Source organism: Poecilia formosa, unplaced genomic scaffold, assembly GCF_000485575.1.
Source record: "Poecilia formosa unplaced genomic scaffold, Poecilia_formosa-5.1.2 Scaffold82, whole genome shotgun sequence".
NCBI classification, from domain to species: Eukaryota; Metazoa; Chordata; class Actinopteri; order Cyprinodontiformes; family Poeciliidae; genus Poecilia; species Poecilia formosa.
Window position 1 is genome coordinate 1126488 of NW_006800021.1, and position 13675 is coordinate 1140162.

Consider the following 13675-nt stretch of genomic DNA (forward strand, 5'->3'; position numbering starts at 1 on the left):
TAGGGTTAGGGTTAGGGTTAGCCCAGAAAACCTGTTAAGCCCAGTGCTCAGGATGCTAGCGAAGTCATTCATCCAGCTGGCTAGATTCAGTGGCTAGATGGGATGACTTTTCAGTTATTTGGCAACAATGAGAGGAACAAGGGTTAAAATAGTCAATGAGGGACTTAAACCTCAGGATACTACAGCAATTGTTGAGCATGGAGGTGTTGTAACCATACTAGGGTTCTGTTTTGCTGTCAAGGGTTCAGTGTCATTTTGCTATTTGGGTTTAATGAAAAAGCAGGACAGGTTTGAATTGTTGAATCGGGAACAAAATTAGGCATTTCATCTGGACAGTGATTGCAACGCACATTGAAATATGAATAATACTAAAAGCCCCAAATTAGCATGACTTCAATGAAACTTCTATCTGCCTGTGCAGTCCATCACTGCAAGTCGAAGGATGCTGCCACCTCGAATAAACAAGGGAACAACCGAACGCTTCACAAGAAGCCGTCGACAGAGGTGTTCAGATGCCAATAATTTAAGTGGGCAGGTTGTAAATTCGAGCGCTTTCGGATATTTTATACCGCCGAGGAGCAAGGTTTAATCAAACAGAAAGACTGGCCCCTGCTGGCCCCTGAGCTGTGTGGGCGAGAGAGTTGAATTTATTGGCAACACTTGAAGAGGCACTGTAGCTTTTATTACAGTCATCATTCAGGGCGGAATTAGTAATGCGACCAGCCATTTTAGTGAAATAAATTGAGTTAAGAGAGTGATGTGGATAAATGTCATGTTAAATGCCAACATTAAAAACAATCTTTTAATGCGTTCCCTGCTCCCAGAGATCCCGGAGCCAAGAATTCCCACCCCCACTTCCCCGCCACTGTGTTCTTGTTTCAGTTCCAGGCGTTGCTCAACATTTTGAGCACAAAAGAAAAAAATGCCATTATGACTTTTTTATCGATCCTTGATGTGGAATGCCCTCTCTGATGTTAGAGCAACAAAGCTCTCTGCCTCTCCGTATCGCTTGTGACAGCGCAAAAAGGAAAAAGAAAGAAAGAAAAAAGCCTCCCCGAAAGGAAAGCCGATCAATATTTCACTCCATCGGCGCGTCGATTCCCATCGGCTGGTGTAAAGATAAAATAAGGATGTCTTCTGACTTCATCTCTGAGATGAGCGCACACATCTCGTGGCGCTTCCACCGGATGGTATTATCATCTCATATCTTTAAGAGTGTGTGCAGCGAACCACGTCTCCCTGGAGGTACAGTCAGGAAGTCATCACTTGTTCAGCTCTGAAATTCCCTCATGGCCAAGTTGTACTATCACTGTAACATTATGTGCATGTGGTATGTTCTCAAGTGCTCCACTGATCTGAGCTAATGTTAATAGCTGAAAGGCTTTCACTGAGTGCTTGGACTGATTATTGACATTTCTCTTTAGATCGGCTCAAATTTTTTTGCACTAGGAAATGGAATTTTGAAGGGAACTGGCTTCTAAAAGTTGTTGACATTTTAACCGAGTATGCCAGTTCATGTTCAGTAAACAGTTTTTAAATTGTTAACCACTTTATTTTGTGAGAAATCCTACCCAAATGTTGATTACAGTATGACAAAAGATGTTGGTTGAGTTGGTGTATTTTCTCTTTCGTATGCTGCAGTAAATAACAAAGCTACCTTCGATTTTTTTTTTTTTCATGGTTATGTGGCCCAGTTCTGTATGGTGTGTGTGTTTATTGGTGTTAATGGAGTAAAACTCACAGCACTCTGCCACTTTAGGGTGGGGGGGATGACACACACACGCAGCCACACACTCTTGTACCAACGCATAAATAATCCAAATGGTTGAAGGTCATGCAAACACGGGTTACTATTACAGCAACGTGGCCCGGCCTACTTTGATGCTAGATACTGTCTTGATTTAAGAAAGTCAATCACGCAATAGGATTCCATCTTTAGATATTGTTGTAGCCGAGAACTTAAACGCTTTTACCTTACAAGTGTCCAAAACATCAGTGGCAGTCCGGGTTAGCTGTTCACTAAGCTGAGTATGTTTTCGAATCATGTGTACAAAGGCCATTATTTAACTAAAACCACATCATTTAAATCATCCTACACTATTAAACTGGAAACCAGATACGCAATTATGGGGCGTATTAGTCATATTTTACTTTATTATGGAAGAATATTAGCAGAGTAACAGTTAAGACTTGTCATGAGATATTGTGGTTGGCCAAACTTTCTGTGTTGCAGCAAGAAATTAAGTTTGTTTTTTAGCTCTGGTGTGTTTAGGAGTGATGCTAACGCTAAAGTCAAATGTGCTAGCAAGTCACTGAGACGATCGTTACCAAGCTGTGATTCTCAAGGAAAATGTTGACGAAGTTGCTACATTGGATTTAAAACGTTACCATTGTATCCCCTAATCGTCAAAACGCTTCTTCAGGCGGAAGACGAAGCAGATGAAATAACTGAAATAAGCGGAAAAATTTAGGATTTTTTTTTTTTTGGTTACAGATTGTACGTTTTAAATCTGTGCATACTATAATTATATTATTTAGTAATGTAAGTTTTAACAAGGAGTCCGAAATATTCCCCTGAGGTTTTGTGACATGGTACATTATTCTGCTGGAAGCAGCTTTCAGAGTATGATTCTGTTGTGGTCATAGAGGGAAGGACACGGTCAGCAGCACCATTCTCTTGGACTGTGAGTGTTTCGACATGATATTAAGTCCCACATGTCGTGAGAAAATACCTCTCAGCTGTCTCATGTTCTACGCTGTTGCCCATCTGCTACAAGATGCAACTTGCCGTGCTTTTCAGTGATGGTATTCTGCATACCTCGGTTAAACTGATTATTTATTTGAGCTACCGGTCTGTTCACTCTTGTCTTAACTCCCACACTACAAAAAGGCATTTTACAGGCACAGAACTGTTGTTCACTGGATATTTTTCATCTAGTGAACATCTTTTTTTTTCTTTTCTTTTCTGTTAACCGGAGAAAAGCTCATGCATGAAAATCCCAGATGAGCAGTTTCTGAAACACGCATACCAGCCTGCTAAACTGAAACATGTTCAAAATCACACAGACCCCTTCTGACTCCCCGTTTTGATTCTCAGTTTGAACGTCTTGTTTATTCTAATTAGATGATTACATTCAATTTAAAAATGGGTTTAAATTTGGTTTGTTTTTTTAGTTTAGCAATAGAACTCACAGATTTTCTACTCAGAAATACTAAATAAAATCTACCTACATAACAAGGGGACAAATTATAATACCAGTCCAACTTATTAAATTGTAATATTTTTGGCAAACGTTGTCTTTGAAGCCCTACAGTGTAATTAAACGTGCGCTTTCAGTAAGCAAAGCTAAGTTAATTTTAAAGAGCTTACACTGTGTCCCCAAAGGTCAACGCATTTCTTTCGGCAAAATACGCTGACTTGTGTATAAAATTAAATTTCAAAGTGATTAAATTAATTTGCATAATTTACATGACAATGTGTGCCATTAATTAGATGGTTTGTGACCTTTGGAGCAGTAGCGTCACACTGCAGCTCCGACACGGTGACGATCGCAGCTTTTCTGACACCAGTGCACAAGCGCAAAACTTCTTAAACAGTGTGAGCAGAAGAAAAGACCGATGGGGTGAAAGGTGATCCCTGTGACATGCAGCTTGTCTTTTCTGTCTCCTCTGTGAGAGACAGACAAGTATTCACAACTGTCACGCTGCAATTAGCACCAGAGCAACCACATCCCACCCATCTGAAATTTTGAAATTAATCTCAGAAATTGTCTAGAAAAAAATGAACTGAGCTTTGAAAGTTCAAGATTTTTTTTACTTTTGGAACTCAGAAATGGCAACTTTTTTCTGGAAAATGTCTGATTTTTTTCTTCTTTTTTTGGCAGTTTTTGACTTTTCACAGTAAGAGATTTTCAAAAGTAAAAAAAAGTACTCAAAAAATTGAAAAAAGATTTAATAAAATATTCTAAATATTTTTTGTTGCAAATTTTCAACTTAGCTTTTCAAAGTAAGAAATTTCAGAGTTTCAAAAGTTGAAAATATTCACCTTTTGGAATTATGAAATTTTCTTTTATTTTCCAGAAAATTTCTAAGATTAATCTCAAAATTCTATTTTTTTTTTTTGTAGAAAAATTTCCACGTTTCAAACTCAGATATGTCTGAGTTTCAAAAGTCAAAAATGGTTGAAATTTCCTTGATTTTTTTTTTCTTTAGAAAATGTCTGAGATGAAACTCAACGTTTTTGTTTTCTTTTTCGAGAAAATGTTCGACTTTTCAAATTCCGAAATTCACGAGTTTCAAAAGTCGAGAATCTTTGGTTTATGGAACTCCAAAAATTCCTTTTCTTTTCCCCCAGAAATCTTCTGAGATTAATCTCTAAATTTCTTCGTTTTTTTGGCGGGCTCTTTCATCTACAATGGTGCCAATACAGCGTAATACCAAACAGACGCCTCCCACCCAGTCAGACAAAGAGTGTTCTCACAATTTACCTGCAGTATATTTTAAATTCATCGGAGACGTGGCCGTGGGGCACTGCAGCCTGTGGCTGTTCACAAACGGCCCATTTGTCATCGTGGAAAGCCAGGCGACGCGACGCCACGTTAGCAACGAACGGGGTGACGTCTCCTCACAAAATGACAAGACGCCGCCTGGGAGGGCTTCCCTCACCTGGGACCTCATTTTAAAGGACGTGTGAGTAAGCGAGCGAATGACACAGAAAAGAAAAGAAAAACAACGGGAAAAAAGGGAGAGAGAGAAAGAACGAGATTCTCCTCTCTGCTTGTTTTCAACATGGTATAATGAGCACAATGTTAACAGACAAAAAAGTAAACAAAGGAGGCAGCATAAGCAGGCTGACGGCAGGCAGACAGTCAAGACCGCGTAATGAGGGAGCCGCCGAGACGAGCCCACATCCTCCTCCGTGGTCTGAAGTGCACGAGACAAAGGGCTGGGGACCAGTTCGTGGCGCGCGCTGTGATAAATCGTAACATTTCATCTTCCGATGATACAAAGTGCCTTGTTGGAATTGAAACCCGCGTTAAAAAAAAAAAAAAAAATCAGAGGAACACAAACAGCAGCAAGTAAAACGAGAAAAAGACAGCGCCTGTTCTGGGAAGTTGAGCAGGATTTAAAAACAAAACATCTAAAAGCTTCTTATGGTTAAAAGCAGAGGATGGAACAACCATAGCAGATTATTAAGGAGAAAAAAAAGCACCCTATAAGATAAAACGATAAAATAGTATAGTGGTGTAAAAAAAAAAGAGAAAAAGTTATGTCCCGTTAAGGAGGACAATCTCTCACTTAAAGCTAGCAGTAGCCCTGAAGCAATGCTCCTATTAAAGCTGTCTGAAGTCAAAACAGATCGGCACTGACCTGTTGCTTGTGGAGACTCAATTGCCTGGAAAAAAAACCAGTCATGGACTGCATTTCATTAATCTCCAAAGCCTATATAACTACTGCTCCAAAAACTGACAAAAACAGGAAAAGAAGCACAAAAGAGTGACAAAAGCTATAGTTTCCTGTCCTCTGAGCCGCGCTGATGTGCATTATCTCAAGTGTAGATACGGCTCATACACCCTAACAGCAGCCGAGAGGCTTCCAGAATAACAAATGAGAGGGAAGAATAGCAAATCAGTGACTAACAGATAGAAAGTTAAAAGGCTGTAAAATGAGTGTGTTCACAGAGGGAGAGAGACAGGCCGTATTATGCTCTGACAGTCCCTTGGCCTCTGCAAAGCTCTTGATTAGCAAACAGCGACCCCTGAGATAAAACACACTTATAGACCCAGCATTGATTCACATGTAAAGACAATTAGAGTTTTTGATGCATGCAAGCATCTACTACAGGAAAAGAAGAGACAGGGATGCTTTTTATGCTTTTTCTTCTTCTTCTTCTTCTTCTTCTTCTTCTTCTTCTTCTTCTTCGCAGAAAGGTTTCTGATACCGCCTCTTGGACATCGTTTTGTTCGTGTTTAGGGTTTTTTTTAATCATGTTATCAATCAATCAACTAATCAATCAATAAAGTTTATTTGTATAGCACATTTCAGCAACAAGACAGTGTGACGTGCTCTAACTTCCTGGTTTTAGTGAGAACGCAAACAGCAGCGTTCTGGATCAGCGGCAGCTGGACGATTGATTTTTTTAGGCAGAACTGTGCAGTAATCAATGTGACTAAAGACAAACGCATGGATGCGTTTCTCTAGATCTCGTTGGAACATTAGTCCTCTAATCCTGGAAATGTTCTTCAAGTGATAGAAAGCCGACTTTGTAACAGTCTTTATGTGGTTCTGAAGGTTCAGATCAGAGTCCATCACTGCACTCAGATGTTAGGTCAACTCAAAATGAAATATTTATTTTGAGTCATCTTTAGTAAATCATTATTTATTTATATTTTATATCTCCTGTCAAATTAGACAAAACAGTTTGGTGGGTCTGGCTGCCTGACTGTGTTGGAGCAGATTTACTCTACAGCAAGGAAATGTAAATGTTTTCCCCCCTTTTGCATAAGCAACTATATCAATTCAAGTTAAGCCACATCTGATTGTGTAGTTTTGCATGTCTGCGTGTGTGTGTGTGCGTGTGTGTGTGTGCATGTGTGTGCGTGTGTGTGTGCGTGCGTGCATACCTGCTTTGCATCAGTGCATGTGTTTTTGTGTGGACAGAAGTGGAAGTTGTGTGAAGGTGAAGTGTGGACAAAGTGGCAAAGAGGGCATCTAATAAGTTTCTACACTGAAAAATGTGACTCGTCCGTGTCATTTAGTTGAATTGAGATTTTTTATCGTTGCAATTGGAAGTTATGATTTCTGGTTTGAAACCATCCTCTTACCTAGAATTAAACTAAAAATAACCAACAGACTCAATTTATCTTTAAAGCAGCAGTACGTACGTTTTATAAAGCGGACAACGGCGATAAACGGTTTTCCTGTAAGTTGTTTCTCCGCCGTTTGGACATTTATCAGCGTGCACATGAGTTTGATTGACAGCGCTGACTCCCTCCTCCTGGCTCTGATTGGTTGTTTTTGGTAGTAATAGACAATAGCAGATTACACTTTTTTTTCACAGTGTGAGCTCTGTTGTTGCTTTTGTTTTTATTGTGCAATCTTTCAGTTTCTCATTTCTTCACTGTTAGAAAAAAGCAGACACCGTGTGCTCGTTAGCAGCCTCCCGTGTGTGTTGCATTCCACTACAGACAATGGACAACATGCCAGCGGGTGCCACGTGCATCCGCTTATTGACGGAATGCAGAAATCTTTTTTTTCAGAGTTTATGAATTTACACAAGTCGGATTTGTTTTCATGCATAATTTAACGCTCAAGAATTTGCTCGCACTCACACCGGATTGCAAACGAGGCCAGAGCGAACGCACATTCGGTGTTCTGCATCTGCACACATCATCCGGACCCGCAGCCGCTGAGCGTGCGAGGAGGAAGAGGTGCAGCATAAAAACAGATCATGAAGGAGCACCTCGGGATGATTTGCATGAGGCGCGAGGCTTTTGTGAGTGAATATATGGATAATTTGGTTTATAAATGAAGACATGAGGCCCGGCTGGCATATTACTTTTATTCACAGAAAACGCTGCAGTCGACTTTTGAGTTCATCCCTTGTAATGACTTGGTTAAATATAATTTATGACTCGGATCATAAGTTATTCAGCAAGCTGCCGATGAATTATTTAAGTCCGAAATGTAATATCTCTGGTTGTGTGCGATGGTAGATTTTCATCGTTACAGATGGAGGGGGACTGCTTCCAACAGCCGGTTTACGCTAAGCGGCTTGCTTCTGTAAATTGATACAGCTGCATTCGGGCAAATATGAAAAAATAAAAAAATAAAAGAAGTGTTTATCCTCTTGCTGGATGGCATAACACTGAGGGATTTTCTTCCGCAACACAATGTGGGCACCCATTAAAATCATTAGTTCAAGGCCAGCACTTAATCCTCTGTGAAACGCAGAGGATCCAGACTGTAGAAGATAAGCAGATTTTGTCCTACTTTCATTTAAGAGTAAAAGGCCACTTCTACTCAGATGATTGAATCTCATTTGCGAAGAGTGCTCGGTTTGCGGCGCCGGAGCAACGTGGAAGTCGCGCTCCGTCGCTAATACACCGGCGCTGGGACGGAAACGATGAAACGCTCTCGCCCATTTTTCCCCGCCCGTTTGACTCGTCGGCTGCAGTGCGCCGAATCCATCTTTCCACAGCCTTGTGGAGGAGTTGGTGCAGACAGCTTGTTAAATATGCATTGACTGACCGGTGGGCAACCCTGTGAAGTGTCAGTGAGCTTCAAGTCGAACTGAAGCAAAAAAAAAAGAAAAAGGGTAAGACGGGTGCCGGTGTCAATCAGAAAGCATATCCACATCAAAAAGGAAGATTGCACCATAACGAGATTAACCAGGTTTCACCCCACCACGTCGTTACTCTGAATGTTACTGTGTGTTTTATGCTGTTCGACCAACACGTTGTAGCTTTTCTCTGTTGCTCTTTCTCAGCAGATAATTTTGGCGGCGGTCTCTGGTGGGAGGAATTGCTAAGGCGAGGGAGAAATCAAACCAAGTTACTCTCTGCAGCGAGGGTTTTCCCCCAGAGCTCATTCTATATGTCCAAAATCCTTGCAAGACTGCATTTTGCTCAAGGGATTTATGTCTGTGCAGTGTGTGTGTGTGTATTTGCAGTATCCAATAAAAAAAAAAGCAAAACAAGCAGCATTTTTACACACAGTGACTTGCAAAATTGCTCATACTCCTGCAGCTTTTTCACTTTTTATCGCATTAAAACAAACTTGTGTGTTTTATTGAGATTTTATCTGACAGGCTGTTAAGAAGCAATCGGTTTCTTTCCTCTAACCTTAGTTCTAGAATGTGTAAATGAACCTTCTGTGTGTGGTTGAAATGTTTGTTACCGTGTGGTTGTGTCTTTTGTGGCAGCCATCTTGGATGAGGATTGAAATGGGAACAATGTCATCGCAGAAAAAAAACGCCTCGAGTTTGATGCAAACTATGTAGATCAGTTTGGTCCAATGGATCAATCAAATGATCAATCAAATAGATCAAAGTTTCATTTGATTGGATCAAAATGGAACATTTTGACCTTTATGCTAAATGCTACATTGTTAGCCTCATAGCATAACTGCCTAAGTAATATTTTGGCCAAATTGAGATATCTGCATAGTATTGATCGCCTTACACTGCAACATCACCAAACCTAATTGTCTCTGTCCTCAGTGTTGTTACAGTCCAAAATCTGGATTTCCACTCCCCCCACCCCGACCCCCCCGTATTTTATTTGTGCTTTTTCTTAATTTTCCTGAAAATGTTAAAACGCGTCTCATGCTGCGAGGTTCACAACGTGTGACGATGGAGTGCAATGGAATCGGTTACTTTAAACGACATCAATGTGTTAAAATGGCCCAGTCAAAATCTAGATCTGAATCTAACTGGGAAAACTCTGTTGAAAAACTTGAACGTTGACGTTCACAGATGCTTTCCATCCCGTCTGGCTGAGCCGGAGCTGTGTGCTGGCTAAAAGAGAACGGGGCAATGATTTCAATCTGAAGATGTGCAAAGCTGCCAGAGTCAGACCCCAACAGACTTTCAGCTGTCATTCCACAGAAAGACGGTACTGCAACATACTGACTCTGGGGGAGTTGAGTACAAATCCACTCTGCTATTAAGATTTTCGACTTGCAAGCATTTTGTAATTTTCCTTCCATAATCACGATTATGCTCTACTTCGTGTAAGTCTTATCCCACAGATTCCTCCAGTAAGACACGGCAAAGTTTGCAGTCGTAACGTATAAATATGGAGGGAACAAAAACACACACAGTTTCAGCGTCTGTGATCAAAGGCAACTGAACTAGAATAGTCGGCGCTGAGTAAGCTTTTCGCCGAGTGTGTTTTTCCTAGAAAGGTGCTTAATAAAAAAAAAAGAAAACAGCATAGACAGTTTTCTCTGCAGAAAACAACACAGGCTCCCTCAAAGTAAGTCAAAAAGTACAGTCCAACAGATTGAGGGCATGACTGTTTCTGGTGATGCTTCCATTTGGTGGGTTTCCAGGTGGCAACCGGGCTGACAGTTCTGGGGCTGTTCAGCTGCAGGCTCTGCTCACTGATCTCTCTCCTGAGATGCACTTCAGCTCCGAGCAACAGAGCAGCCACAGAGATAACAGAGAAGTCAATTTTCTCCACTTTCTTCTTGCTTCTTACCCTCTCTCCCTCCCTCTCCTCCCCACGTTCCTGCTAAAAGAGAAGCATCTGCGCGCTTGTGAAAATAAAAATCAGGCGAGACAAAGATCTACCTTTAATCCAAGCGTAAGCAGAAACACGTCGGCGTGTGTGTACATTTTGCGGAGCAACCGCTTTTGGCATGTGCGTGCGCGCGCACGCCGTCCCGGCAAACGCCACGCTTTTCTCTCTCGTCCCCGCTGCGCCTAAAGGAGCTCTCGCAAATTTGTACAAGATGAGAGAGGCTGAGATGCAGGGGAGGGAGGGGGGAGGCGAACTGACAGAAAGAGAGAAGCAGAGAGAAAGAGAGAGAGACTAGAAGGATTCTCCACCTCACTTCACTTCTCCTTGGCACCCAGAGGCTTCTGCAAAGCTTTTAGTAAGAAAACAAGCAGCTGTGTGATGGATCAAACAGCAACAGCAGCTACTTCTCAGCCTACCCGGCACACTGCGAGCTTTGATATTTCAGTCACTATCGCTGCTCGTGTTGCGTCGGGTAAATGAATCCTTTATTTTAGAGCTGTCGCCATCAGTCGTTCCTCGACTGAAATCCACCTTCTTGTTCAAGCAAACCTGTCATTCATGAAGCCCGTCTCACCGGCCCGGCCCAGGTTTCCCACTCGCCTCTTCCAAGACCGACTTTCAGGAAAGTGAGCCGTGTTTTCCCCCCTCGCTCCGATGTTGGCCGTAGGTGAATGATGTGTTGTAATTACTGCCAGCCCCGTGGGCAGAAGGCAAAACAGGATTTCAGTTACTTTGCGTGAGTGTGTCTGAAGTGAGTGAGTGAAGAGATGCCGCTACACTCACTCACCGACTCCTTTTCCAAACGCTTGTTGCGACATGAACTCTTCTGTTACTGCTCAGGGCCGGGGATGTCGAACTTCATTTAGGGTTAGAAAAGTCATGTCTTTACTTTTAATTATTGTTTTTATTTACCTCTTGTATCTTGACACTTTCCTGTCATTGTCAAACCAGTGGAAGAAAATCCAGATTGCCAGCTTGAGAAATTGTAAAACAAGTCTGAAGCCGATTTCAAAGTTGCGGATGAAGTACGGGAGAGCCTTAAGAATGATACACGCTTTCTATTCAGAGTCTTTATTAACCCTCCTGATGTTTACTCTGTGAGCGGTCCGGTGGGCTAGAACTAACCCCAGATGCACTTTTTACAGTGTTTTTTGTGTGTGTTGTCCTGGGAACTGACGGTCTGACGGGACACCCCCGACCGTGAGATTTGCCGAACTCCTCCTGATCAGTAGCAGGAAGGTTTAAAGCAGAAGAAGTTGCTAAATGTATTGCTATAGTCATTTGACAAAGAGGTGTTGGAGGGGTGTGAATACTCATAAATATGGCAACAATGTGACAAGCTCCATCTGTATGTTCAAACCGTTAGCGTCACCTCCAATAACAACATATCATACGCCTGATGGAGTATCCAATCATTTCACCAAACTCTGATCTTAACTTCCACAGCAGCAGTTTCAGGTTTTACCATCTTGCCTCATAAAAGCTTAAAATGGAGCAAAAACAGTGTGGAAAACAGGAAAGGTCACCCACGCCACCAGTTTGGCAGTATTTCAGATATTATAAACAAAAATTCATCAATATTTATCAATATTTATTGACATAAAAAGTTTATGTTGTGATACGTTTTTCATCCACATCATCCAGGCCTTTAGGAGAGTTTAAGTTGTTTTACAGTTTTTCAGATTGCTTGATCTACATTTCACATTTACAACTAGCAAAAATAGCTGTGCACATTTTTTAGCCAACCTGAGACCTTGTTTCTTGTCATCGACGTGTGACACGATGAATTCATGCAGTTTGTAAAGACGAGCAGCACATTCCAAGCCCCGGCAAACAGGGACAACAAATATAGACTCAAATTAGCCACAGGTCGGTTCATTAGCAAGGCGATCCATCTGAATCCTGCAACACTTCAATTTACATCCACTTCAAGTTAAGCCTGCTTTAAGGCACACCCACTCACAGACTGCGCATAAATGCGCCCACTTCATTTTGCATCGTCTCCTTTCTTACAGGTAAACTTCAGAGACACAGTGCCTTTCATCTCCTCTCATTTATTTTAATAAGCGAGCGCGGTGAAGAAAACCGATGAAGGGAGAACCTTTTTGAAGAACAAGATGTGATGGTCAGAGACCATTTAAAGCGCAGTGCATGCATAAAGATTGTGGTGCATAATTAATGACGGATCAAGCTGTGGCTAGCAGCTGCTACATATCAATTCTGGATTTACTCGTAGCATGAACTTTGGCATGTGTTGGTTGCTTCTTACAAAAAGAGGAGCTGAAGTATTTGTAAAAATTATCATTTATTAAAGATACATTTGCTTGATCCCTTTCATGAGCTTGATGCAGCGTTTAATGCGAAAGTAGAAGAGTGAAATCAATTGTGCGGCGCGAGGACTATGGACTTCTCAAGAATAGAAAATGAGACCCATTCATTGTGCTCTATGTATCCAGGGACATCGCTAGCCAGCAACATTCCTCCGCACATATTGAGAAATCCCAAGGCACTCACAGGCTTCCTCTATATTTTTTAAAAAGCAAGATACTTGTTTCGGTTTGAAAAAAGCATAACATTGTATACACATTGCTAAGACAGCTATTCTCTCTAAAAAAACAAAAAAAAAAACAAAAGTGAAAAAACAACCTTTTTCTAACTTTTGGCTGTTCTCTTTTTAGGAGTCCCCGCAACGAGTCACCCTCCTCCACCTCACTCTGTCTTTGGCGTCCTCTGCCTCCATGTCCCCTCTAACTGCGTCCATATATCTCCTCTTTGGCTTTCCTGGTTGTCTTTTTCCTGGCAGCTGCATCTCGAATATCCTTTCCCAAATATACCCTCTGTCCCTCCACTGCACGTGTCCAAACCATCTCAGTCTGGCCTCTCTAACTTTATCTCTCAGTCTTTTCTAGACCTTCTGGGTCAAATATTAACTCAACCCCTAACTGATCAAGGTTAGTAGTCTTGGTTGACCCAAAATACCAGGCTGGCGTGTTCATAGGTTTAAAGGTAAAACTATCAAATACTTAGTTGAAAAGAGTAACCCATAAGTTGAATAAAAATATTAGTAGGCTAATATTTGGGTTAAATTGAATGAGTTTAGTTATCAACCACATAATGTTTATGTATGTAAACGTAGCAAATTGCACATTCACCATACAATACCATAAAATATTGTGTAATTCTGGTCTAAATTGATGGCATGAACAAATCTTTGGTCAAAGTTTTAATGTTTAAAACTGTAATGCTAGCTTGTGCTAACCACTCAGCAGCTAAATACAGCAGCTAGCACTATCTTACGTAAACAAACTCAGTCTTTAGGGTGAATTGTAAAGTCATAAGTTCAACTCACTGACATTAACATTATTCCAGAGCTTCAGTTTACCATCTCAACATTTCTTATTTCACCCTGTAGAAGAAGTTCAGAGAAACAA